Raw genomic sequence first — 27,690 nt, forward strand, 5'->3', positions numbered from 1 at the left:
CGAGAGGATCCACCGTGAAATTGACGTTCGCCGAAGACGATCAAAACAAAAATTGTGCAACCGCGTCTGTCTTTGTCGCTCGGACGTACAAACGAATGAGAGGAGGCATATGCGAAAAAAACCGGTTCCCCGTCTCGTGATGAATCATACCTAAAACCTGTCCGCTTCTTTCACGTTCACGTTCTAGCCGGTGACGTTTGACCGACACACGTGGAAACAGAGGAGCGAACAGCTATCTCGCGTTCGAACAGATTCCATTATTTTTTCCGCGATATCATGTCCAGGGATTCGGTGTTGGTTTACCTCGTTGCGTCACTGTTACGTCGATTCCCTGGAAATTCCGCTAATTGGCGCGACAATTACATTTCCAGCCTGCGCTATGCAGATTAAACATATTCTAAAGTTGATTACGTTATCGTCGAGTAAACTGAGATGTGCGATTTGACGCGGAAGGTCAAGTTTATCGAGTGGGCTGGAATTTTGAAGATTACAGTGAAAGACTACAGTGAATTTTCGATACTTGTCAACAAAACCGGTCTTGTCAGCGTCATATATCGTCCAGGAGACGTACCTGAGCCGTGTTATGTTTACACTCCTCGGCGTGCGAGGTCTGTCGAGCTTTGGGGTCCCTCACGGGGTATACCCGGCGGTAGTGGGGATAATTCCGCGACGTTTATCACCCAGGCCTTGGCGACATATAAAGAGAAATTACTGTAGATGAAAAATTGGGACCTAAATTTTTCTACATTTGGTATTTCATTTTCTATGTGTAGATTAGAATTCTGTGGAACGTTAGTAAGGGGTACCCATAAGTGATCAATTATTTGCACAGAATTTGTTTTGCCTTTAGTTCTGTACCGATCGTTGAAGAGGAAACACGTATTCTTTTACAGCTTTCGGTAAAGCAGCCTGTGTTCAAAATATTCTAAAAAGTATAATTTTTTTTACAACTCTGTAATAAAATGTCGGCGTACGTACCTTCCGAGGATCATATTCGTCGTGGCAAACTTTTTCATTTTCATGCGGAATTTAATGTAACAACAAAGAAAATTTGCGATGATTATGGAGATGTATTGAAGGTCAACGAGTGTCAACGTTGGTTCAGAAGGTTTGCTGCTGGTGATTATGATCTCTCTGACAGGCCTCGAAGTGGACGACCAGTTGAATTTGATAATGACACCCTAAAATCTCTAGTGGACGCTGATCCAAAATTAAGTATACAAGAATTATCGAGAAGCCTTGGGTCCACGTGGTCAACTATACAAAGGCACCTACACGAAATGGGAGAGGCATACAGGCAAGGAACATGGTTACCGCATCAATTATCTGAGACCAACAAGAATATTCGTCGATCAATTTGCACTTCATTGCTATCCAGATTTCGTAGAGATCCATTTCTTAGCAGAATCGTTACCGGAGATGAAAAATGGATTCTTTATGACAACATAAAGCGTTCCAAGCAATAGCTTTCTGCAAATCTAACCGCAATATCAACACCTAAACCTAGCTTATCGCTTAGAAAGGTGTTACGGTGCATTTGGTGGGATCGTCGTGGCATAATTCACTTTGAGTTGTTGAAACCTGGAGAAACAGTTACTGCTGAGTTGTATCGTCAGCAATTACAACGGCTGTATTCAGAACTATTGAAAAAGAGGGCATCTTTAGTCCACAGAGAAGGTGTAATACTGAAAATTGACAATGGCCGGCCCCGTACAGCGAAACTCACTCGGGAAAAAATCAAAGAATTGCAATGGGAAGTTTTACCGCACCCCCCGTACTCACCGGATATTGCTCCCTCTGATTATCATCTTTTCAGATCTCTGAAGCATTATTTAACACTACAACTACCGAATCAGTCAAAATGACTGGTGGATGATTTCTTCTTTCACGATTACTAAAATTATGAAAACGTTTTGACGAGAAATTTTTTAATATATCTCTTCTTTGGAGTACAAGTTACCATAAAAATCGTATGACATCTGAGAAAATTCAATCTTGCTGTTATTATAAAGGGATAAGTCTAAGTCACGTTTCTAGTGTTAAGAAATAAAACATTCACTTCTGTAGAAGATGCAAGGAGTCACCTTGAGTCATATTTTGCTTCACGAACCCTGGATCTCTGTAAGAGGGGGATTGAAAATTTGCAGGAAAGATGGCAAACAGTCCTTGATAATCATGGAGATTATATAACGAATTAAGAAATGAAAACTTGAATTTACTACAAAGTTTGTTTTAGATTTCAAAATAATTGATTACTCATGGGTCCCCCTAACATTTGTGGGATTCGAACGGCCAGTTTACCAAGTGTAATTTCAAGACACGGTCGTTTCCAGCGTCCCCTCGAAGGCAGAGAGCTCAAGGACCCAGATTTCGATCGTTCCGAATCGGAGGATGCCAGCTGACGACTATCTCCCCGAGCGTTTTCACTGAATAGACACGAAAATTGTCCACTTCCGAGGCTTTATGAAACCCCCGGGAGAAATTCAGGACGAGACATCGCGACAGGATGTTCGATCTTTTCTCTTTTCCGTCCCTCCAACGGACCCTCGTCTTTCCTTCCTCGCGAGGCCTCGGGGACCAGCGCAATCCGCGTCTGACGCGTGAGAAAACAAACGCCGAATTACAAAATCCGCGGGCATGAAAGTAGCAACGTCGCCGAACGTAACAGGATCGCGGAGATTTCGTGCGAACCGGCATGCCGAGTCGCACAATGAGAAATCCCTCGTTTTCCCCGGGCTCTTACGCGTTCGCACTTGTTGCGGTTGACCGAGTTCCGGTCTCGAAGAACCCGAAGAAAAAAGATCTGTTCGAGCGGTCTTTGCCCTAGACAGACTAGACTCGGAGACTGGGAAACGCAACTTTTTTTTTTAGAAGTGTGAAGATAGTGTGCAAAGACCAAAGACGATTCTTTGGAAGGCACCAAAGACGATACTGAAGAATGATTTACCTGGGAGAAGGCATACATTTTTCATGGGTTTGCGGTTCCTGGTTGATCTCTTTTTCTTGATCCTTAATGAATTGATCGGGAGACAAAACTTTGACATAACTTCTGTTTCCTGCAATTAATACAGAACATTTTTGCAGATCCGCAGTCCAAGAATAATTTTAAACACGCTGTTACACCTGAAAATATATTCATGGATCAGTGAAGGATTGAAAATGGTCCCTACAGCTTCAAGTACTCAAGACTCATATAAAAATTGCTTCCACACACTCTATCACGGAGAAAAAGCTTTTTACAACATTGGACACTGAAGTCGAAGTAAAAATAGCTTCAATACGCCTTTGAAAAATTTTATCTCGTAAAAAAGTGACCGTAATTGTCACGATTGGAGTTGTTCGACGTTTTGCGGGGCTCCAGGATGAAAAATTCTGCGCAGATAGATTGCATAGATTGCAATATCGAATTGGGATCTGGAAATCGCTGGCTCATAATCGAAATAGTCGGTAAAAAACGGTGTTATCGCCGGTCGATTGAGACACAAATGGCCGCGAGAATGCGCTATCCTTCGCTCTCGATGATCCGCGACAGAAGAGGACGGACAGCTTTGGTCTCGACCGTGGCTGGTACCGCCATCCTCCTATCCCTTCTCATTCTATCGAATCATCTACGATCACCGATCGCGCTTCTGTCTCCGTTCCCTCCATTCTGTCGCCATTACCACCATTCTGTCTCGGATCTCTCGCTCGCCAGCAGTCCTCGAATCGCGCACCGGACCTTTATCCCCGTCCAGGATCGTTACAGCAGTCATCGGTTCTTGAAAAGAACAGATCTTCCGTTAGAGTGATTAGTCTTCCTTGAAAGAATGAGGCCTTGGTGCGAATCGTCGCGGAGATTCTGCATGGAATCGCGAATACGTTTCGATCCGGGACTTGACTGTCGATCTTCATTTCGTTATTGTTTGTTCATTGTAATATTCGTCTGCCGGCTAGATTGTGTCTGGTGGGCCATGAATTTGTTATGAGTAGTCTGCGGATTTTTATGCTAAGTTTTTAAGTTAATTGTAAAAGATAGCAACCAGGTAGATAATGTCGAGTCAGACTCCTGATGAAGAACAGAATTTTCTAAATATGTATGTTATTAATTCCCTTTAAATTGAAATGAAATTCTATTTTATCGTAGTCAATATTTAGCCATTCTTACAGAGCAGGTGGTTATACAATAAATATAAATTTTCTAGTTTTCCTAGTAGATTATAGGCATCAAAGAAGTTCCAGTCATTGTAATCATAAAATAAATTGTACTGCAAGGATTTTCTTAAATTTAAAAAATTTTTCCTACTGTTTTAAATTGCATTCATTTTTGTCGTAAGTCCAAAAAACTTGAAGGCCACTTATGAGATTTAAGTTGTGTTTCTGAATTAATATTTTCGTGTATGTTCTGATTTTTCTGAATTGTTTACTTTCATTTTTTTTAGTTTTTAGACTGCTCACGTTCATAGAGAGTCGAATTGTAAATTGACTTGTAGATTGATTGATGCGAATTGATGAGATGATTTACGTAAGGAGGAATTGCATGATGCTTTATTCTTTCTAATCAAGATTCTGCTTGATGAGGAGGTATCCAAATCTTTGTGTCAGAGCGTAATTTATGATTTTGATCTGGTTGAACTTTAAGAAATTGCATCTACTACTAGTGATTTGCTTGCAGATAACTTTCATTACTTGGAAAAAATACGCGATTCACACCTGATCAATTAATAAACGGATCAAGACAGCTCATTAATCATAAGTGTATATTGTAAAGATACATAAAGTTTCATTAGTGCTGCATTATTAACGTTAAAATCGAATCGAGAAGAAGAAGAATAAGATCATATGGAGTAATACAAATAAAAATGAAATCAAATTCGACACGATAATTATAATAAATGATTTAACGATAACCCTTTGGTCGAGATACTGTAAATAAACGTTTCGCACGTCGATGGCATGAGAAATTTAAAGATGGCGATGACGATCTTGTAAATGAAGAACGCAGACGACGAAAAAATTAATTGTCACCAGAAAAAGCGTGCAATTTGTTAAAGAAAGTGTTGATTACGATGATTCTTGCTTCGCGTGAAATATTAGTTGTCAAATCAGAAAAGAAAACTGACCATTGGGGCCACATATTTTCGTTACGCAGAGAATGCAATTCATGATGTTTAACTCAACCTCTTGACCAATCACAGCTCATCCTAAATATAACTCACACGGCAATCAACGTGTTACTATAACTTCGCTCTCGAAAAGGAAAAATGTTTATTTAATATTTTGACTGGCTGCAGGGGTCACCGATAACCAAATGCTATCGAGTTTCTCAAAAATGATTGCCTCAAGATCAACCCAAACAAATACGGATGTTTTCGTTTCGCAATTAAGGGGGCAACAGTGCTAATCGAAATCTGTGTCATGTGGATGAATTACATAAAGTGACAAATGCACAAAGATAACATTTCTATCGCATCCGACGTGTGTAACAATAAGTCACTGTTAAACATTCTGCATTTCTCGTGTGAAACTCTAGTAACATAGGAGAGGAATTAAATTTCCAATTCCTTAATAAATAATTCAGGAATTCGTGCGTTTAAAAATCGGTCATTTTTTGCCCACTGCTCGTGACTCAGCAACCCAAAATTATTTAAATTTGTGCTTAAACTACTTTGAATCGCACATTTCCGACTATACGTCTTCTTGACTTTCCTTCTAGACACAGGACAATCCTGACTCGATATTTTCTCGACTCAGGAGTGCTCGAAGTTGCTGTTAAAAACGGGTCATTTTTGACCCAATGTCTTCTTCACTCAACAACCGAGAAATCGTTGAATTTGTTTTTAAAAGTAGGTCATCACTCAATGACCTCTTTGCCGAATAACTCACTCGAATTAACTCTAGGCCCAAGTTTAGGTAAATAATTAGTTTATAACCGGTAATTTATAACTAGACCGCGGATTTTATACATTCATGACAAAAAATGGTGTAATTCAATACGGTAAAAAGATTGATATACCATTTTTAACATATAAGAGTGACTAATGAGCAATATAAATTTTTACTTATCTCCTGTAGATTGTATAAAAATGTTATTTTGCAAAAAGATCCGCAGTCCATTTATGGCCGACAAATCCCAAGGACAGAGCGGTGAAATAAAGGACGCACGGTGACCGTGCCCATGCAGCAACCTATCACCAAGCTGCACCGTTCTCTTCAGCAACTCGGAGTCCGTCGAATTAGCGAAATAACGCCGACGAATTCCAGGTAAACTGGTGAACCGAGACAATGAACGGATGAAGATGGTGCTCAAGGGGAACTTGCAGTTGGGACATCTCTAATGGCGATCAATTGCCCGCACGGACACGAGCGCGAACGTGAACGCGAACGAAAGTGGATGAGGAGGACCATGGTCTCGGCCGTGGCTGGTACCACCACGTATATCGGACCTCCTTCTCGTTCCACCGAATAATCTACAGCACCGATTCCCGACTCCCACGACTGGTTCCGCCGGTCGAGTCGGTCGAGATCGTTCGCGCTCGGGCCTGTACCGATACCATTCGCCACTTCCAGGCCCCGGTCTCTCTTGTCCCGGGCTCGCTTCGGTTTCATTCGGTTAATAAACGCGCGCGTCGATCAGTCCATCACGAGCTGTCGCGTGGCTCGGGTTCCTTCAACTTTTCATCCTCCGATCGGCTACCATTTTCCTTTTCCTCCTTTTTGTCACCATCGATCATACCGGTCGCGAGATTCGGGCATGTGTCGCTAGTTTGACCACGTTTCACGCCCACTCTTGGATATTAGGGAGCCCCGGGAGCTGAACCTTCGGTGAGTCGAAATCCGTTATGAGATTTTAGGATTTTATGCGTTTATGAGAAAAATTGGTAGGGGTAATACTAAGCAGCAAAAATATAAGAAAGAAGGCTAATTATGAGACTTTAGGATTTTATATTTTCTGTACTTGTTTTGTCATTGAGGCTTTTTGTCTGTTTAGTTGGGTGAGTCGAAATCCGTTAGGAGATTTTAGGATTTTATGCGTTTATGGGAAAAATTGGTAGCGGTAATTCTAAGCAGCAACAACATAAGAAAGAAGGCTAATTATGAGACTTTAGGATTTTATATTTTCTGTACTTGTTTTGTTATTGAGGTTTTTTGTCTGTTTAGTTGGGTGAGTTGAAATCCGTTATGAGATTTTAGGATTTGATGTGTTTATGAGAAAAATTGGTAGCGGTAATTCTAAGCAGCAACAACATAAGAAAGAAGTCTAATTATGAGACTTTAGGATTTTATATTTTCTGTACTTGTTTTGTTATTGAGGTTTTTTGTCTGTTTAGTTGGGTGAGTTGAAATCCATTATGAGATTTTAGGATTTGATGTGTTTATGAGAAAAATTGGTAGGGGTAATACTAAGCAGCAAAAATATAAGAAAGAAGGCTAATTATGAGACTTTAGGATTTTATATTTTCTGTACTTGTTTTGTCATTGAGGCTTTTTGTCTGTTTAGTTGGGTGAGTCGAAATCCGTTAGGAGATTTTAGGATTTTATGCATTTATGAGGAAAATTGGTAGGTGTAATTCTAAGTAGCAAAAATATTAGAAAAATTTAAGCATACTATTATATTGTTTCCAATCTGCTAAACATAATAAGGAAGAAAATAAATTTCTATTTGACTTCAGTTCGTTGTAATTCAGGTAACAAATTTTTGTTTTGCATAAAGATCCGCAGTCTAATTATGAGACTTTAGGACATTATATTTTCTGTACTTGTTTTGTCATTGAGGCTTTTTGTCTATTTAGTTGGATGAGACGAAATCGATTATGAGATTTTAGGATTTTATGCATTTATGAGGAAAATTGGTAGGTGTAATTCTAAGTAGCAAAAATATTAGAAACATTTAAGCATACTATTATATTGTTTTCAATCTGCTAAACATAATAAGGAAGAAAATAAATTTCTATTTGACTTCAGTTCGTTGTAATTCAGGTAACAAATTTTTATTTTGCATAAAGATCCGCAGTCTAATTATGAGACTTTAGGACTTTATATTTTCTGTACTTGTTTTGTCATTGAGGCTTTCTGTCTATTCAGTGGATTTTGTTGGACGGAATTTTTCGGTCCAGTGGTGCCTTCAAAAAATTGTAGGGGTTTTATGGAATTTAGGGAACCATGTTTGGACAATTATAGAGATTGTAATAGGGTACAGCATTTTGTCAAAATGTTGGGATTTTTGGATTTTTTAGTTGAACTTTTGTTTAGGGGGTCTATTTAGTGGAACTTGTTGAACGGAACTTGAAAACAGCGTTTCAAGTTGTGTCTGAAGACCAGAGAAGACTTTGTGTACTTCGAGTTGTCATAACAGCTGTCCATCTTACTCCAATCGCTCCAAAGTTATAGTGCATGGATTGCAGCAATAGGGTGAACATTTATTTTGACAGTCAACTTATTTCAACTCGTTTATTTAACCTTGCTATGATTTTTCTGTGTATTTCCTCAACATTATTACAATTGTATATATTTTTTTAGTCGAGTCTAGTCCTCACTTTGTTGATGATGATCTTACACCTTCAAAAATTATTTTAACACTAAACTTACCACGATCAAATTGACTGGTTTTCTATTTCATAATTATTGAAATTATGAAAACCTTTTCATAAGAAATTACTGAATTGACTTCTTCATTTAAGCAAATATTATAATGAAAATCGTACAGAGTTTAAATAAATTCAATTTTCTCCCTTCTATCAGAAGTTTCACTATTATATGTTTTGTGCTTGGTAGGTTTAATGTTAACAAATTTTTACTGACATACTGTGGCTCCAAAAAATTGTTACTGAAATACAGTGGTTCCAAAAAATCACCAATTTCAAAGCTGCCATAGTTTCTACTTGAGTATTTCAAATACAAAACTGCAAAGACATTACAAGAATTTAAGGATATTGTTGTATCATCTTCGACTTTTTAAGATGATTAAAAGAGAAAATATATTTTCATATAATTTCTGTTTCGCACTATTGACTTGGACAATTTTTATTTGGCACAAAAATCCTCAGTTTATAAAACATTTTCATATAATTTCTGTTTCACACAATTGACTTGGACAATTTTTATTTGGCACAAAAATCCTCAGTTTATAGAACATTTTCATATAATTTCTCTTTCGTACAATTGACTTGGACAATTTTTATTTTGCACAAAAATCCTCAGTTTATAAAACATTTTCATATAATTTCTGTTTCACACAATTGACTTGGACAATTTTTATTTGGCACAAAAATCCTCAGTTTATAGAACATTTTCATATAATTTCTGTTTCACACAATTGGCTTGGACAATTTTTATTTTACACAAAAATCCTCAGTTTATAAAACATTTTCATATAATTTCTGTTTCACACAATTGGCTTGGACAATTTTTATTTTACACAAAAATCCTCAGTTTATAGAACATTTTCATATAATTTCTCTTTCGTACAATTGACTTGGACAATTTTTATTTTGCACAAAAGTCCTCAGTTTATAAAACACTATTGTTCACAATAGTCTCGCAACGTTCTACAAGATGGTAGTAAAAACGTTCTCCAGGTCCCTGGAAATCGGGAAGAAGCTTTTGCAAATTCTTCAATATCAACTAAAAATGTATCTACGGTTGTTGCAAGTGTGAAACAGGCTTAATCCGTCTCGTTATTCAGAAACAGTGCCGTAGGCCGAGTCGCAGCGGTGTGTCTTCGCAGCACAGACTCGCCTTTGTTGGAATGTTTAATTGCTGGAGGAACGGTGCCATTGTGCGGATTCGAAAGTCATCGTCCCTACCTGTTCTTCCGTAATTAATGGATCCAAGTAACTGTTTGATCGCGGTCTGGGATGGAGGGAACGAGAACGATCGTCGCCGATCTGTTTATTGTCGTGAGTCACCGAGGCCGTTTCAACGGCATAGTTTTATAAACGGTTTGCCTGGAATGTTGAAACTCGACTTATTATCCCGCTGACTCGTTGTACGCGCGATAAAGTAATTTCTGAGCGATTAAAACGCCGCGCACAAACACACCGGGCGAAATTCGAGACCATTGCAAACTTTAATCGAGACGACTCACCTTTGTTTAATCGTTTAATAGCCTATGAGACACCGCTGTTTCATAAACATACATTGAGCTCTTATGCTTCCGGGTGACATAGAATACGTTATTTATAGTATCCATCGTCGCTCTAGTTAGTTGAAAAAAGTGTTAGTCTTTTTATAATTATTGTTTTGAATAAATTCAGTACCGATTCTTTTCGCAACGGCGGACCAGTCTTGCAACTATATAATTAATAATGTCTAGGACCATACTTACCTAACTTAAGTAGTACAAAACTTACCTTTGAAATTTTTAGTATAAGCCCGCATAAAAAAGTTGCAAAACACAACTTTTGGTACTTTCTTTTTGCTACTTGCTTATTTTTTTTTTTTTTAATTTATTTATTTATACAGGTCGCATCAACAACTAGGTCCATTAGCGACCACAGATATTATATCATAATGTTACATTATTATATCTTTGTACTTAACATATATGTTACTTATAAGTATACTGTTTTGAATAAATTCAGTACCGATTCTTTTCGCAACGGCGGACCAGTCTTGCAACTATATAATTAATAATGTCTAGGACCATACTTACCTAACTTAACTAGTACAAAGTTACCTTTGAAATTTTTAGTATAAGCCCGCATAAAAAGGTTGCAAGACACAACTTTTGGTACTTTCTTTTTGTTACTTGCTTATTGTTTTGAATAAATTCAGTTTCGATTCTTTTCGCAACGGCGGACCAGTCTTGCAACTATATAATTAATAATGTCTAGGGCCATACTGACCTAACTTAACTAGTACAAAGTTACCTTTGAAATTTTTAGTATAAGCCTGCATAAAAAGGTTGCAAAACACAACTTTTAGTACTTTCTCCGCAATTTCGACCAATTGCAATTTCAATCAAACCTTTTTTCACGTTATGTAGCGGTCCAATTGTTCCAACTTCTCAAAAAAATTCAAGTAGTATAGTCCAATACTGATAAAGTTGTGCGATTTTTAAGAGCGTCCGAATATCAGTGGGAGTCACTGTACTTCTCATCGTGTTCGTACTGCTTTTACTTAATACCTGATTATCCGATGATTAACTGTTTCGACTTGAACCGTTTTTGCATTACACGTGTCCTGTAAATTTCGATAGAATAAATGACCAGAAGAACGCATCGAACAAAAAGAGAAGATATTAACCCTTAGCACTCGAATGGCGACTATAAGGCGCCACTAAAAATTGCTGTATCATTATTCAAAATATTTCTTACGTTATTAAATTTGTTTGTATTTAATAAATTACTAAACATTTCAGTATTGACGAGTAAATTCCACCATTTTCGTATGTATAACGTAAATAGAAAATCTGTAGAAGGGAAATATTCTATGTCGGAGAAATTGTTTCGTGTTGGAGTTAAAATAGCTTCGAGTGCAAAGGGTTAAGAGCTGAAAATATTAAAAAATGGCGAACTGAAGGATTCGTGGATTTAAACGAAGATTTTGGTTTTTTGTGGTGTTTTCTCGAATGGGTCGAGAGGAAAATTTCGAGGACGGGAGACAATGCGATGCTGCATCGTTTAGCTGGGAGGCAAAGGAACACGGTGCACGTTTTCACTTTTCATTGACTAACTCGGTGGCAGAGCGGCGTCGTGTCTCGAAAGGTTTACGGGCGAGATTACGTTATGCTTTTTGTAAGTGAAATCCCGGCGGCTCTTCTCTCGAACGTTCTACTTTCTAGCGGGGCGCGTTGTGTGCCATTTACTTTCTTACCTCGCGTAGAAATTGCCCACAATTGATCGGGCCCGCCGCTGGAATCCGCGCCCGGGACGATAATAGACGTGGAAAATTCGAAACTCGCCGGTCCATTTAGATGCGAATCGGTGTCCGGCGACTGTCGGGCACCGGTGGCTGACAGTAATCGTCGTGGATTTGTCGTGTCTATAAATTAACGCCGCCTTCTGTGCTCCAGAATCTCGGATTCCCATTGGTCCCCGTCTCGGATCGTGCAGCAGAATCCGCGAGGGCCGGACGAATATAAACTGTACTCTTTTCTCCAATTTTCAGTGGAATCTTTTCGAAATGCATATACACGGGCTCACGAAAATGTTCGAACGCCCTTTAAAACAGTATAACTTTTTTCAAATTGGACCAAACCACCTGACTTTTCTCTGAGCAATTAGAAGAATTGCTTGTCCAAATCGTGTGCAGAAAAGATTTTGAAAAAATTGCAACTGGTAAGAATTATATGAGAAAATAAAAATGGCACTTTTTACAACTTTCTTATTTCAGCCTGCAATGAAAATTTAAAATATGCGTTTTGTAGAGCTATGTTAGTTATACGTATGCTGGAAATTTTATTGAAATTGATTAATATACGCGCGAGCTACAAATCGTTAAAAGTTTTGGTCAGTTTCTGCTTAAAATTTATAGATTCTGACATTTTTCAATGAAATTGTGAGTATGTGAATAAATAACGTAGATCTACAAAACGCGTATTTTAAATTTTCATTGCAGGCTCAAACATAATAAGAAAGTTGTAAAAAGTGCCATTTTTATTTTCTCATGCAATTCTTACCAATCGCAATTTGTTCAAAATCTTTTTTCCACATGATTTGGGAAACCAATTCTTCTAATTGTTCAAGAAAAGTCAGGTCGTTTGGTGCAATTTTAAAAAAGTTATACTGTTTTAAAGGGCGTTCAAATACTTTCGCGAGCCAGTGTACCTATTTTTCTGGGTACAGTGATTCCGTGCAAAAGTCCACCACGTGGTTTAAAATATAATCTTAAAGTATCTAGTACGGAAACATAATCTCCCACAGGTTACATAATGAATGGACAGGATGCAAGTAGAAATTTATTCGGTGGTTTATGCACATTTTAAATGTAAATGCGCTGATAAACCACACCGTAGACTAGCATACTCTTTCTCCTGTATGTCTACTTAATTAAATTCCTTCTCTCTCTCTCTTATCTTTTTATTTTTCTCCGAGTTTGTTATCTCAATCGTAAGCTTGGCGATTTATTTCGCGCTTAGATTCGCAAGTATTTGTTTATCGCTGTCGATCTCTTACTGAGAATAGAACTTATGTGTACTTGTATATAATAAATGCAATTCGAAGTGTTTGCGAGGTGTGTGGCTCGATATTTTAGTGCAAGGGAAGAGGTTTATTTATACATTTTCCTAATTAGCATGTTAGCGTTACCGCGTTTTTACACGAACAGTGGAAACGATGCTATCGTTGTAACTATAAATAAAAGTACGCTTCGTACTATATATATTAGCAAATTAACAAGATATGGAGATAAGAAAACATTATTTCGTTCCAAATAAAAGGGGTATTCTAAACCTCGGTCGGCATACTAACATTTTAAACAAAATTAAATGGCGTTTTCACTTTATTTATTTATTTATTAGCAGTTTTTTAATGGACGAACGAAATGTTTCTCTTATTTTGGTAGTCGTTCAACAATCCGCAAAAGTGGGATGTTGAATAAAGATCCCCAGCGTAATTATAAATAATTTAAACGCTGGGAAACGAGCCATAAAATCTTCGCGATCTATACATGGCTCTCGGCCGCTCTGTAAAGCGAATAAATATTTCTCAACCTGTCTCGATCGGATCTCTTATTAAGTCGGTCCAAGAGCCTTTCCGCAGTGATCCTAATAGATCCCACGATCGTTCGAATTAAGGATGACAGCGGATCGTAACAGGTTCCGATCCGGTGCAACGTCCCTCGCGTTCTTCTCGCTCTAGATGCACTTTTAAGCGCACTCGTGTACTTTGTCCCGTACTCTCGTTAGGAAACTGCAGATCTTTATGCATTTCTGGCATGTGCACACTTTTCTAAATACAGCCAGGCGAATATGTTAACGAAAATTAATGAGTCTCCAGCGAAAATTAATGAGTCTCCGGCTGACGAAAGAAAATTTTCTATTTTTTAACGTACGTACCAACTAATTATGAAAATACGAATTTTTAGAAAGATTCACAGTCTACTTACTAGAGTAACCGTTGCACTATCGCTTTGCGATTTTTGTAAATGTTTATTCCTTTCAGAAAGTGTAACAATTCAATTATTTCGTATTTTTTCTGTTCGCAATTCGTTATACACTATAATTGTAGCTCGGTGTTCCTGTTAGGTGAAAGAAGCTTTTTCCTGAGCAACAATTCTTGCAAACGATGGAGAAAGGTACAGTGGAAAAAAATATTCAGAATGCATCGTCATCGTTTTCGACAAATCCGTGAAATGTGGAACACGATCACGATCGAACAGAAGTTTTTTCTGTTCTGTTTCTTTTCTTTTCTTTTTTTTTCGGGCCGCGTCCGAACGGACTACCGGCGGGAAATCATTCACGCTGTGCAGGTCCGAGAGAAAGTGCTAGCCGACCATTTTCTAATTGTCCGCATCCGCTGGAAAAGTAGCGGCAATTACGGTTCGCCCTGCTGAATGTATAGTTAAATCGTTGATTAACGGCGCTACGCGGATTCGCCGGGTAATGACTCGCGAAACGCGTCAGCGAGATCTTTCTTTTCTTCTCCTCTCTTCTTCATTTCGCCACAGCACGCGCCAATGACTTCGCATTCGATTTCACGCGGCTGACGAAATTACTTTCAATCCTTTGGGAACCCTCGGACAATCGCTTCCGTCATTCCTTCATTTTTTGTTGTTTTTATACCGTTTTACTTCACGTACTACTCCATTGCATTCTCCGTTTCAATCAACACAAGTGTTATTTTACGCCATTTTACTTTATTTTACGCCATTCCGTACAGTCAATTTACTTTTTGTAAAAATGGTACAATTTTATTTGGTAAAAATTGTGTTATTTTGTATCATTGCATTTATTTTATATTACACCATTGCAGCTTATTTTACTTCGTAAAAATGGTACAATTTTATATGGTAAAAATTGTGTTATTTTATATGATTTTACTTTGTACCACACTATTCCATTGTAGTTACTTTTGTTTGGCAAAAATGGTACAATTTTATTTGGCACATATTGTGTTGCTTTTTGCTATTTTACTTTGTCACGCATTATTCCATTGCAGATAATTTTATTTGGCGAAAATGGTACAATTTTATTTTGCACATGTTGTGTCGTTTTTTACCATTTTACTGTATTCCATACTGTTCCAACACAGTCAATTTTATTTGGACAAAATGGTACAATTTTATATGGTAAAAATTGTATTATTTTATATTATTTTACTTTGTACCACACTATTTCATTGCAGTTAATTTTGTTAGGCAAAAATGGTACAATTTTATTTGGCACATATTGTGTTGCTTTTTACTATTTTACTTTGTCACGCATTATTCCATTGCAGATAATTTTATTTGGCAAAAATGGTACAATTTTATTTGGCACATGCTGCTATTTTTTACCATTTTACTGTATTCCATACTGTTCCAACACAGTCAATTTTATTTGTACAAAATGGTACAGTTTTATATGGTACAAATTGTGTTATTTTATATGATTTTACTTTGTACCACACTATTCCATTGTAGTTACTTTTGTTTGGCAAAAATGGTACAATTTTATTTGGCACATATTGTGTTGCTTTTTGCTATTTTACTTTGTCACGCATTATTCCATTGCAGATAATTTTATTTGGCAAAAATGGTACAATTTTATTTGGCACATGCTGCTATTTTTTACCATTTTACTGTATTCCATACTGTTCCAACACAGTCAATTTTATTTGTACAAAATGGTACAATTTTATACGGTAAAAATTGTGTTATTTTATATGATTTTACTTTGTACCACACTATTTCATTGCAGTTAATTTTATTTGGCAGAAATGGTACAATTTGATTTGGCACATGCTGCTATTTTTTACCATTTTACTGTATTCCATACTGTTCCAACACAGTCAATTTTATTTGTACAAAATGGTACAATTTTATACGGTAAAAATTGTGTTATTTTATACCATTGCATTTATTGTATATTATACCATTGCAGTTGATTTTACTTGGCAAAAATGGTACAATTTTATTTGGTGCATACTGTGTCACTTTTTACCATTTTGCTTTGTCACGTATTATTCCATTGCAGATAATTTTATTTGGCAAAAGTGGTACAATTTTATTTGGCACATGCTGCTATTTTTTACCATTTTGCTTTGTCACGTATTATTCCATTGCAGATGATTTTATTTGGCAAAAGTGGTACAATTTTATTTGGCACATGCTGTGTCACGTTTTACCATTTTGCCGTATCTTCTAGTCTTCCACTACAGTCAATTTTATTTGGAAAGAAATGATACAACTTTATGTGGCACATGCCGTGTTATCTTTTACCATTTTACGCTGACTTGCGTTATTCCTCTGTAGTCGACTTTATTTGACACAACTCGCACAATTTTATTCAATGAAACTACGTGTCGAACCGAAGTACAAATTCAGCGATAACGCGGCGAAAACGTCACAAGTTTCATCATAATTGCCGCGCAGTAGCAACATGATCAGACGTAACACTTGAAATTTGTTGTGTCTTCGAATTAATAGTGTATCTCGATAGGATGGAGACCATCGGGGCCTACGACTCTCGATAAGCGTGTTTAAAAAATCGTGATACAGTGAACTGCGCGCCTGTCACGTGGCCCGGAAGAGATTAGTTTAAAAAGTTCCCAATCGGATTAACGCAACTCGATGCATACAGTGTACCAAGAAAATGCAACGGACTGCAACTTGACAACAATTAATGCTTCGAACAAAAATAATCGGACAAAATTCAATGCCTCAAGATTTCAAACAGAACCCATACCCTACAAAAGCAATTAAAAAATTTGCGACTTAAATACAAATGTATCAGAGTGTGACAAAATACAAGTCGAAAATGTCGCGAAATGTATTTTTTTTATCTAATTTAAATTTTCTGGATTTTCTGAGTGACTTAAATAAATGTTAATGAAAACTCGTTCATAAAAGTTTCTTAGAGGCTAAATATAGTAACAATTGTTGTTTTACTTTCAATCTAATTTTCAAAGATCAAAATACGAGATTTACAACTAAAAAACAGTACAAATTCGAGCCACAAGCTCGCAAACAAAATTGATGGCTTCCCCCAGCCTCTAATAACTTAAAACTTGCATCCCACGCGAATTAAGTAGGACACATTGTACACTATCAAAAACAGCAAAGCTTCTAAATCTCAAAGTTGAACCCATTTTCGCGAAAAAGCGATGATTAGGCTACCACGGGTCGAATGAATCGCGAACACTCTCCGCAGCCTTTGTTGCGTAACGCAGTTTCGCCTTTGTTATATGTAGATCATAACACGTGATACCAGCGGATTAACGCATTAATTAATTCCGTAATCACGTGGTCTCTCAATGAGAGTCTCTCGATCCCGTTCGAAACGATCGCGTTTCGACGTTCCAGTTTCTCGAGCGATCTTTATGGGCTTTGGAGAATCGAGAGAACGATTTACAAAACGAGAAATGCTATCGACGGCCTCGATAAGCAGATTGAAGAAGAAGAAGAAAAAGAGAAAAAGAAAATCGGGACCGATTGTCGTTGCGTATGCAGGCCAGACAGTTATCAGTGGCGGAGGACGCGATACGAAACGCGCGTATAAGTGTCATGGGTCGCGCGGGGTTACCGATGCGGTCCGTAGTATTGAATTAACAGGAGATTACCATTCGGCGGCTTAATCAATTTCCTTTCTGTTTTCCGGGCGACGATCCGCTGAAACGACCCTCCACGCAGATTGCAATCGGCCGCACAAAGAACTTCTTGCGCCATTAGGCCAGCCATTCAGACGGTCGTTTTCGCGGACGAAAACGATTCACGCTCGTTAGGAAATGTGACAGTGATCCCGGATGCGGTATTCAGGAGACCGTCGGTCCGTTCAATAAGGGAGCTTCGTCTCGTCCGATTCGATTGACACTTGCAAAAATCCTGCGCTGCGTTTACACGCATTAGGGTAAGGGACCCAGTTACCGTGGGGGCACCAATTACAGTAAATTCTCGTTACGAGTCAGTACCGCCGTTCTTCTTACCGACTCTTATACGAAAGCGGTGGTTCTCGCCTAGCGTCGCATTTGAAATATGTACACAGGGCACGCTGGAAACCTAAGAGTCATATCCGTCTATGTACTGTGACTATATTAACATGTTCGCGGACGTGAATGCTATAGCATTCATTTTCATAGTGACGCAAAATGACATGAATGCCATAGCATTCAAATTTTAAAGCCAATTTTTATTCATTTGATTTTGTACAACCTTAAGTTTTTGTAATTAATATACATTTGAAAAGAATGACCAACTGTTATTACTAATGACAGTTAACTTGTTGTGTCATTTAATTTTATACAACCTTAAGTTTTTGTGATTAATATACATTTCAAAGTAATGACCAACTGTTATTACTAATGACAGTTAACTTGTTGTGTCATTTAATTTTATACAACCTTAAGTTTTTGTGATTAATATACATTTCAAAGTAATGACCGACTGTTGTTACTAATGACAGTTAACTTGTTGTGTCATTTAATTTTATACAACCTTAAGTTTTTGTGATTAATATACATTTCAAAGTAATGACCAACTGTCATTACTAATGACAGTGAACTTGTTATTATTGTTTATGTCTAATCAGATTTCGGATAGTACAACTAGTTTCAAGAAAAATTGCCCGTCTATTTTTGCAGCTGACTGAAATTTTTACTGTCCGTGAACGTGTTAATTATGCAGTCAAACCTGTTTTTGTGCGGTAGATAGGGACCGCATAAAAGAAACCGCACAAAAAAATATTCAGAAACTTCATAAATAGCTGTAACAAATAATTGTTTACAACATATTAAAGAAAATTTTTTTATGCGGTGGGGAGGGAACGCATAAAAAAAGTCTCACTTAGAAAATGTGTCAAAGATTTACGAAATAGCGAGAAAGTGCTTTCCAAGCAAAATAAATAATTAAATTACACATGGACACATTAAAAAAAAATTTAATTTCTCATTTTAAACATGGAGAGATTTTCAAAATGCACATAATTCAAAACTACTTAGTCCAAAACACTCATCTTCTTGTGATGAGAACATTACAAGGGTGTTAAAAATCGCACAAAAAAAAATCGCATAGTCTTAAAGGACCGCACAAAAACAGGTTCGTAAAGAGATATACATATACAGTGACTCCCACTAATATTCGGACGCTTGCAAAAGTCGCATAACTTTGTTAATATTGGGCTATACGACTTCGATTTTTTCGAAGAAGATAGCGCGATTGGTTTGCTACATAAAGTGAAAAAAAAATTGTTACAAAACTTGCAGTTGCTCGAAATTGCAGGGAAAATACTAAAAGTTGTATTTTGCAACTTTTTTATGTGGACTTATATTGAAAATTTAGAAAGTACGATTTATAGATCTGTATGAATTATACATGTTCCGAGAATTTCATCAAAATCGGTGAACGTTGCAAAATTCTGCGACTTTCACCCTTAGGCTTTCATCGTTGAACGTTTGTAGATCATTGCAACGTTGACCGATTTCGATGAAATACTCAGAATATGTACAATTGATACAGATGTACGAAACGTACTTTTTAAATTTTTAATATGAGCTCGCATAAAAAAGTTGCAAAATACAACTTTTAGTACTTTCTCTGCAATTTCGACAAATTGCAATTTTAATCAAACATTTTTTTCGCGTTATGTAACCAACCAATTCTAACTTGTCAAAAAATTCTAGTAGTATAGTCCAATATTGACAAACTTATGCGATTTTTAAGAGCGTCCGAATATTAGTGGGAGTCAATTTTTAATAAAACAAATTTAATATTACTTTTTTAATATCCATTCCGCTTTAAAAATAAGTATGACTAATGTAGGCACAGTAATTGGTACCCTCACAGTAATTGGTTCCTTTACCCTATTGGTTTTGATTGTTTAAATAATTTCTTAGAGCATCGGTTAATGCGTTTGATACTTTGACAGTGACAACCGAGTGCAGAGATTGTTGTGTCCTACATGTTTGCTTCCGTTGAAGTTCCTTTGTATTTTTGTTAAATATCATGTCGAGTTTCTCATTTTATCTGCAATTTGTTGTAGACTTCTTCTTCTTCTGTACTTACTATACTTTTCTAATATTTTGTTGCGTGTAATGTTATTACATTGTCGAAATTGTCGTCTGTTTATCAACATGTTACATTCAAATTTTCTTAATTAAGCTACAAATAATACTCTGTTAACTATTATAGTTTCTTATGGTAAAAATTATAGTTTACAATATTATCTATTTGCTCAACTTATTTTCATTGTAAGGAAATATTTGAAATACAAAAAAAAAAAATTATAATTTACAATATTAACTATTTGCTCAACTTATTTTCATTGTAAGGAAATATTTGAAATAGAAAAAAAAAATTATAATTTACAATATTATCTATTTGCTCAACTTATTTTCATTGTAAGGAAATATTTGAAATAGAAAAAAAAAATTATAATTTACAATATTATCTATTTGCTCAACCTATTTTCATTGTAAGGAAATATTTGAAATACAACAGTGAAATATTTTATTTTATGTATCTGGCTATCAGAATAAAAATATTTTACTTGCCGAAATTTTTCGTTCTATTCGAAGTTACATTTTATTTGAACCGCATTCAATTGTACTACTTCAAATAGTATTTTCAATATTTTTTCTCGAAAAATTTTCCTCGAATTGGTTTGGAACTCTGCTGGAGCCTCGCAGCAACAAACGGTGCGAAGAGAGGAATAGCAGCCTCGGAGGGTCAGGGATTAAATTAACAACGACAACTAATTGGCGGGCCGTGTGCTGCAGATGTGGTGACCGCAACGGTGAAACGCGATTCGCGGGACACAGAGGGGGAGTTCTCACCTTGAACGTTATGCAACCCGCGATTAACATACGCACACCGAGAGCACTCTTAGGTCGTCGGCGGGTTGGGGTTAGTTCGTGGAAAAACTGCGTCGGTGACTGGCGCGTCCGACGGACATTTAAACGGTGCCAGTGTCTCGACAAGCAATTAGAAAATTCCATGGAAACGGTTCCCCCTGGATCCGCCGCGCGCCGATGACGATGATGGCGACGAGCTCATCTGCTGCTGCTGCTGCTGCTGCTCTCTCCTCGAACATGCTTTTTCTCTTCTCTCGACAGACTCTGCTCTAACGGTCGTCTAATAGAGCAATTATACGCTGTGCTCGAAGACGTGTTTACAGTTAGCCCTTTCCAATCTTTCGGGCTTTATTAATAGGCTCTGCCGATAATTGCGACGCGCTCGATTGCACACTCTGCGTACAGCTTTGCTTCAACGCTGTGGCTGTTGATGATGACTGCGGTTGATTAACGTTCAAATATTTTCTGCTCACATTTCAGGGCACACTGACTGGTTTTATAAACATTTATAAATCGCAGAATCCACGTAGGGTTACTAAAACGACACATTTGAGACACAAGAGTACAGAATGTTATTTTATCCAACGCGTTACTGTTCGATTTTTCATTCTTCTCCTGAAATAAAATTATAAACGAATCCATACTGGGGTAATCCAGCCTCGGTACTAATTTAATAGACCTGCTTTGTATAGTGTTTGAAATACAGTGATTTCTCTGTATATGTCGCCAAGGCCTGGATGATAAGCGTCGCGGAAGTATCCCCACTACGGGTACGTCTCCTGGACGATACATGACGCTGCCGAGACCCTTGTTGTTGACATACATCGAGAATTCACTATACCATTCTACCTAAACTACGTTTCAATCCATAGATTGAATTCAGACCAATTCCAATTTTTTTTTGGCTATCTATCTCAACAAGTTTTGACAAAAGAATATTTTTTCTTGTGAAAACAAAGATTCAAGAACATTTCTGTATTTTTTCTGTACTGACTCCGCGGCTTGTTGCATTTTTAAAAAATTGTTAAAAGTGCTGGTACTCGAATAGGACCTATATCATCTGCCGTATAGGACCAATTCCAGTTTTTTTTGGCTATATATCTCAACAAATTTTGGCAAAAGAATATTTTTTCTCGTTAATATAAAGATTCAAGAATATTTCTGTATTTTTCTATAGTGATTCTGCGACTTGTTGCATTTTTAAAAAATTGTTAAATTTGCTAGTACTCGAATAGGAGCTATATTATCTGCCGTATAGGACCAATACCAGTTTTTTTGGCTATATATCTCAAAAAATTTTGACAAAAGAATATTTTTTCTTGTTAAAACAAAGATTCAAGAACATTTCTGTATTTTTTCTGTACCGACTCTGCGGCTTGTTGCATTTTTGAAAAATTGTTAAAATTGCTGGTAATCAATTAGGACCTATATTATCTGCCGTATAGGACCAATTCCAATTTTTTTTTGCTATCTATCTCAACAAGTTTTGACAAAAGAATATTTTTTCTTGTTAAAACAAAGATGCAAGAACATTTCTGTATTTTTTCTGTCCTGACTCTGTGGCTTGTTGCATTTTTAAAAAATTGTTAATATTGCTGGTACTCGAATGATTAGGAAATCGGAATAGTTTCTTAGAATTTGGGTAAAAAATCGTGCAAAATGGAGTGGAAAAAATGGCGAAATTGGCGCGGCAGAGTAAGGCAGCAGATCTTCGTAGCCAAAAAAGGAAACGAGGGGACACACGTACGACCGGGTCGAGGAACGAAAGTCGCTTCCGCCGTTTTCGGGATCAGAATTGGTGCCCGCACGAAATTGGTGGCGAAAGTTGTTGACATTAAACGGGGCACTGGTCTCGCGCGGCACTATGGTCTCTCTCGGTTAGGCGACGCTAGCCTGCGTGCATACATTATTCATGACGTTAGCTCCGCGGTAATTATACATTTTAATGATTTGCAAATGGACTTCGTAATTCCGCTTCGATGAGACATTCCATTGGGTATTTTCATTGACGGAGAAGGTCCCTCGTCGGTGCTGTCTACCATCCCGCGGACTCTTAACAACAACAATTTGCAACTGTAAACATGCATTGTACAGTCGATAATATCCGGCAGGGAAATAATATTTTTCTTCTGCAGCGTTCGGTTCTCGGAAACGTGTTGCACACGTGTCGAGCGAAGAAAAGTTCGAGTTGTACCTTGAAAATTCGTGAACTCTTCAGGGACCCCGATTTTTCTGCGTTCCCCGTGGATGATGCATTCCGCCGCATCGAGCAATGCATGCTAATAATATCACGCGAAAGTCGCAGTCGTTCCGCGGGTACTCGCGAGATATAGTGTTACTGGGATCCAGTTTAACTGCGGGCTACCTTTCCTAAGTCGACAAAAGATGGCCGTGTGTAAGAGACACCTCGGCCAGCCGCTCACCGGCACCCTGCAACTGCTAAACAATATTTCACCGGGTGGCCTGCGAACCTCCAACCAGCTGATCCTTTTAAAAAACACTTAAAAACACTTAAAATTTCAATTTTATCACCAGTTTTCAAACCTCTTAAGATTGAGCCACTCAAAGCAATTTTATTTAATTTTATTTACTGCTGCATCAGAAAAATGCATTTCTATTTTTAGAGATTTTTATACATTTCAAATAAAACATATCGATGCAATACTAAAATGCATTTGTGTCTTCAGAATGATCTTCAGACATTTTAAATAATTGTATATAGGTGCCTGCGCATCAAGAAAATGCAGTTGCATCTTTCTAGTAATTTTATATGCATATTTTAGATATAGTGTGTCAGAAAAGTGTACCCCTATTTTTAGAATGATTTTTAAACTTATAAAATAATTGTATACATTGGTGCATCGGAAGAATGCAACTGCATCTTCAGGATAATTCTATACAACTTCAAATAATCGTATGCATTGATGCATCGGAAGAATGCATTTCTATTTTTAGAGATTTTTATACATTTCAAATAAAACATATCGATGCAATACTAAAATGCATTTGTGTCTTCAGAATGATCTTCAGACATTTAAAATAATTGTATATGGGTACCTGTGCCTCAAGAAAGTGCAGTTGCATCTTTCTAGTAATTTTATATGCATATTTTAGATATAGTGTGTCAGAAAAGTGTACCCCTATTTTTAGAATGATTTTTAAACTTATAAAATAATTGTATACATTGGTGCATCGGAAGAATGCAACTGCATCTTCAGAATAATTCTATACAACTTCAAATAATCGTATGCATTGATGCATCGGAAGAATGCATTTCTATTTTTAGAGATTTTTATACAATTCAAATAAAACAGATCGATGCAATACTAAAATGCATTTGTGTCTTCAGAATGATCTTCAGACATTTTAAATAATTGTATATAGGTGCCTGTGCATCAAGAAAATGCAGTTGCATCTTTCTAGTAATTTTATATACATATTTTAGATATAGTGTATCAGAAAAGTGTACCCCTATTTTTAGAATGATTTTTAAACTTATAAAATAATTGTATACATTGGTGCATCGGAAGAATGCAACTGCATCTTCGGAATAATTCTATGCAATTTCAAATAATCGTATACATTGGTGCTTTACAAAAACGTAGATATATTTTTGGAACAATTTTACACAATTTAGATAATTATATACTGCATCATTGTTTTTAAACTTTTCATGATTTCTCAAAGCCTGCCTCGCTGTAACATTTGAGCCAGCCAGAACAATAAGTTGAAATTGCTGGTTAAGATTAATGTCAAAGGTCGAGCAGTGCGAGCGACCAAAGTCTGGATTCCTGTCGGGCGATATTTGACGTGCTAGCCTAAATATCAAGCGAGTCGCCGGGTATGTGAAAGGGCCGCTCACCCCTGCGCTGCGCTCTGCACGCTGCACGTGCATCGTGCGCAGCTAGCACGTGTCGCGCGTGGCACATTTCTCTGTTCAGTCGGAGATCCTTTTCTGCTGGACACCCTGTAGATCGGTGGCAGCCGGTGCAACAGGTGTTGAGCGCACCGCAGCCCGGCTCTCTGTTCTCGGTTTTCTGTGCAGCTTCGCAGCTGGTTCTGCGCAACAAATCCTGCCCACAGTTTGTGAGTCATGAAAAATTTATAAGATCCACGCGAGAGCATGGTTCTAACGTTCCATGAAAACGCGAGTTTCTGAGTTATTGAGTGCCGGAGCCGCGGCTGCTGCGCTTGTGCGCCGATTGCGCTGCTAGTGGGTTTTTGAAAAAAATTATCTTCCGTTTAACTCTTGCTAGAATGCAGAAATATATTTCGCTATTAATTTCAGTCAAATATAAACTCGTTCAATAATTTTAATTTTAATTTTGCATATTCAAAAGCGAGAGCATAGATGCAATGAGAATTATTAATAAGTAGAATTGGAATGTTTTTGCATTCACAAAATTTTTGGGAGAATTGTTCACTAGTGTTTTCGCATTATTACATTATTATTAACTCTTGCTAGAATGCAGAAATATTTTTCGCTATTAATTTCAGTCAAACATAAACTCGTTCAATAATTTTAATTTTTAATTTCCATATTCAAAAGTGAGAGCATAGATGCAATGAGAATTATTAATAAGTAGAATTGGAATGTTTTTGCATTCACACAATTTTTGGGAGAATTGTTCACTAGTATTTTCGCATTATTACATTATTATTAACTCTTGCTAGAATGCAGAAATAAATTTCGCTATTAATTTCAGTCAAATATAAACTCGTTCGATAATTTTAATTTTAATTTCCATATTCAAAAGTGAGAGCATAGATGCAATGAGAATTATTAATAAGTAGAATTGGAATGTTTTTGCATTCACACAATTTTTGGGAGAATTGTTCACTAGTGTTTTCGCATTATTACATTATTATTAACTCTTGCTAGAATGCAGAAATAAATTTCACTATTAATTTCAGTCAAACATAAACTCGTTCAATAATTTTAATTTTTAATTTCCATATTCAAAAGCGAGAGCATAGATACAATGAGAATTATTAATAAGTAGAATTGGAATGTTTGTGCATTCACAAATTTTTGGGAGAATTGTTCACTAGTATTTTCGCATTATTACATTTTATTAACTCTTGCTAGAATGCAGAAATATTTTTCACTATTAATTTCAGTCAAATATAAACTCGTTCAATAATTTTAATTTTAATTTTGCATATTCAAAAGCGAGAGCATAGATGCAATGAGAATTATTAATAAGTAGAATTGGAATGTTTTTGCATTCACAAAATTTTTGGGAGAATTGTTCACTAGTGTTTTCGCATTATTACATTATTATTAACTCTTGCTAGAATGCAGAAATATTTTTCGCTATTAATTTCAGTCAAATATAAACTCGTTCAATAATTTTAATTTTAAATTCCATATTCAAAAGCGAGAGCATAGATGCAATGAGAATTATTAATAAGTAGAATTGGAATGTTTGTGCATTCACAAAATTTTTGGGAGAATTGTTCACTAGCATTTTCGCATTATTACATTATTATTAACTCTTGCTAGAATGCAGAAATAAATTTCGCTATTAATTTCAGTCAAATATAAACTCGTTCGATAATTTTAATTTTTAATTTCCATATTCAAAAGCGAGAGCATAGATACAATGAGAATTATTAATAAGTAGAATTGGAATGTTTGTGCATTCACAAAATTTTTGGGAGAATTGTTCACTAGTATTTTCGCATTATTACATTTTATTAACTCTTGCTAGAATGCAGAAATATTTTTCACTATTAATTTCAGTCAAATATAAACTCGTTCAATAATTTTAATTTTAATTTCCATATTCAAAAGCGAGAGCATAGACACAATGAGAATTATTAATAAGTAGAATTGGAATGTTTTTGCATTCACACAATTTTTGGGAGAATTGTTCACTAGTATTTTCGCATTATTACATTATTATTAACTCTTGCTAGAATGCAGAAATAAATTTCGCTATTAATTTCAGTCAAACATAAACTCGTTCAATAATTTTAATTTTTAATTTCCATATTCAAAAGCGAGAGCATAGGTACAATGAGAATTATTAATAAGTAGAATTGAAATGTTCTTGCATTCACAACATTTTTGGGAGCATTGTTCACTAGTATTTTCGCATTATCACATTATTATTTCTTGCATACTAACTACAAATTTTTATCTTTGAGAATGCGCATAAGCGTGACACTGTTTTCAGATTCTGGGACAACTTGAATGTTTTTGAATATAAAAAGATTTTGAAGAAATTGTAGGAAAATGTGTGAACGTCTGTAATTGAATGCAATGTTTAATAGCAAGGTTTAATATAATTTTTATTTTTCGGAAACTGCAAGATATAACCAAGGGGAAAAGTTTAAAGCGGAAATCTGTGTTTGATTATTTTCGGGAACTCCAAGACAGAGACAAGGAAAATGATTTGCGGAATATTGCAATCTTTTGGGGAATTTGTTGTTCGATGTTCTAAGGCTCGGAGCGGCTTGTAGCAATTTCTTGATGTCGAGATTCCCCCGTTTGATCGATGTCCGCGCACCGTGTCGCAACGAATTGTACAATTTCATACGGAATGAACTCGCCAGTTTCTTTGACTCGGCTTCCTCCGAGCGAGCTCATCAACGTTGAGAAGTCATTGTGTCACCAAGAACGACAGGACCCAGTTCTCATGAGCCCCAGGACCTGGCGTGTAGGGGAACACACGCAATCCGAACGACAATTCCAACCACAGAAGAGGAAGAGTTATTCTAGTTGGACAGAAAAGTACTAGGGTACAGTCGGCCGCAACAGTATGCTTTCAAACCCTAAATT

General features: G+C 36.6%; 1 protein-coding gene and 1 long non-coding RNA gene across 6 annotated transcripts in view; both read left to right on the forward strand.

The window, feature by feature from the left end:
- LOC143359213 (PTB domain-containing engulfment adapter protein 1) overlaps window positions 1–27,690 on the forward strand; it is a 57,608-nt gene that overhangs the window by 14,818 nt on the left and 15,100 nt on the right. For 2 of the 5 annotated variants that reach the window (XM_076796996.1, XM_076797032.1), the window contains exon 1: window positions 6,661–6,799. The exons of 2 other annotated variants lie outside the window; for them this stretch is intronic. The gene's annotated coding sequence lies outside the window, so the exon portion shown is untranslated. Of the gene's footprint in view, window positions 1–6,658; window positions 6,802–27,690 lie in introns of those variants that run through there. One more of the 5 variants, XM_076797012.1, reaches the window with a different exon arrangement.
- LOC143360462 (uncharacterized) lies at window positions 16,985–17,977 on the forward strand. Its single transcript, XR_013083283.1, has 2 exons — window positions 16,985–17,648; window positions 17,749–17,977. It is a non-coding gene; the product is annotated as an uncharacterized LOC143360462 (long non-coding RNA).

Source organism: Halictus rubicundus, chromosome 1 (genome assembly GCF_050948215.1).
Source record: "Halictus rubicundus isolate RS-2024b chromosome 1, iyHalRubi1_principal, whole genome shotgun sequence".
Lineage (NCBI taxonomy): Eukaryota > Metazoa > Arthropoda > Insecta > Hymenoptera > Halictidae > Halictus > Halictus rubicundus.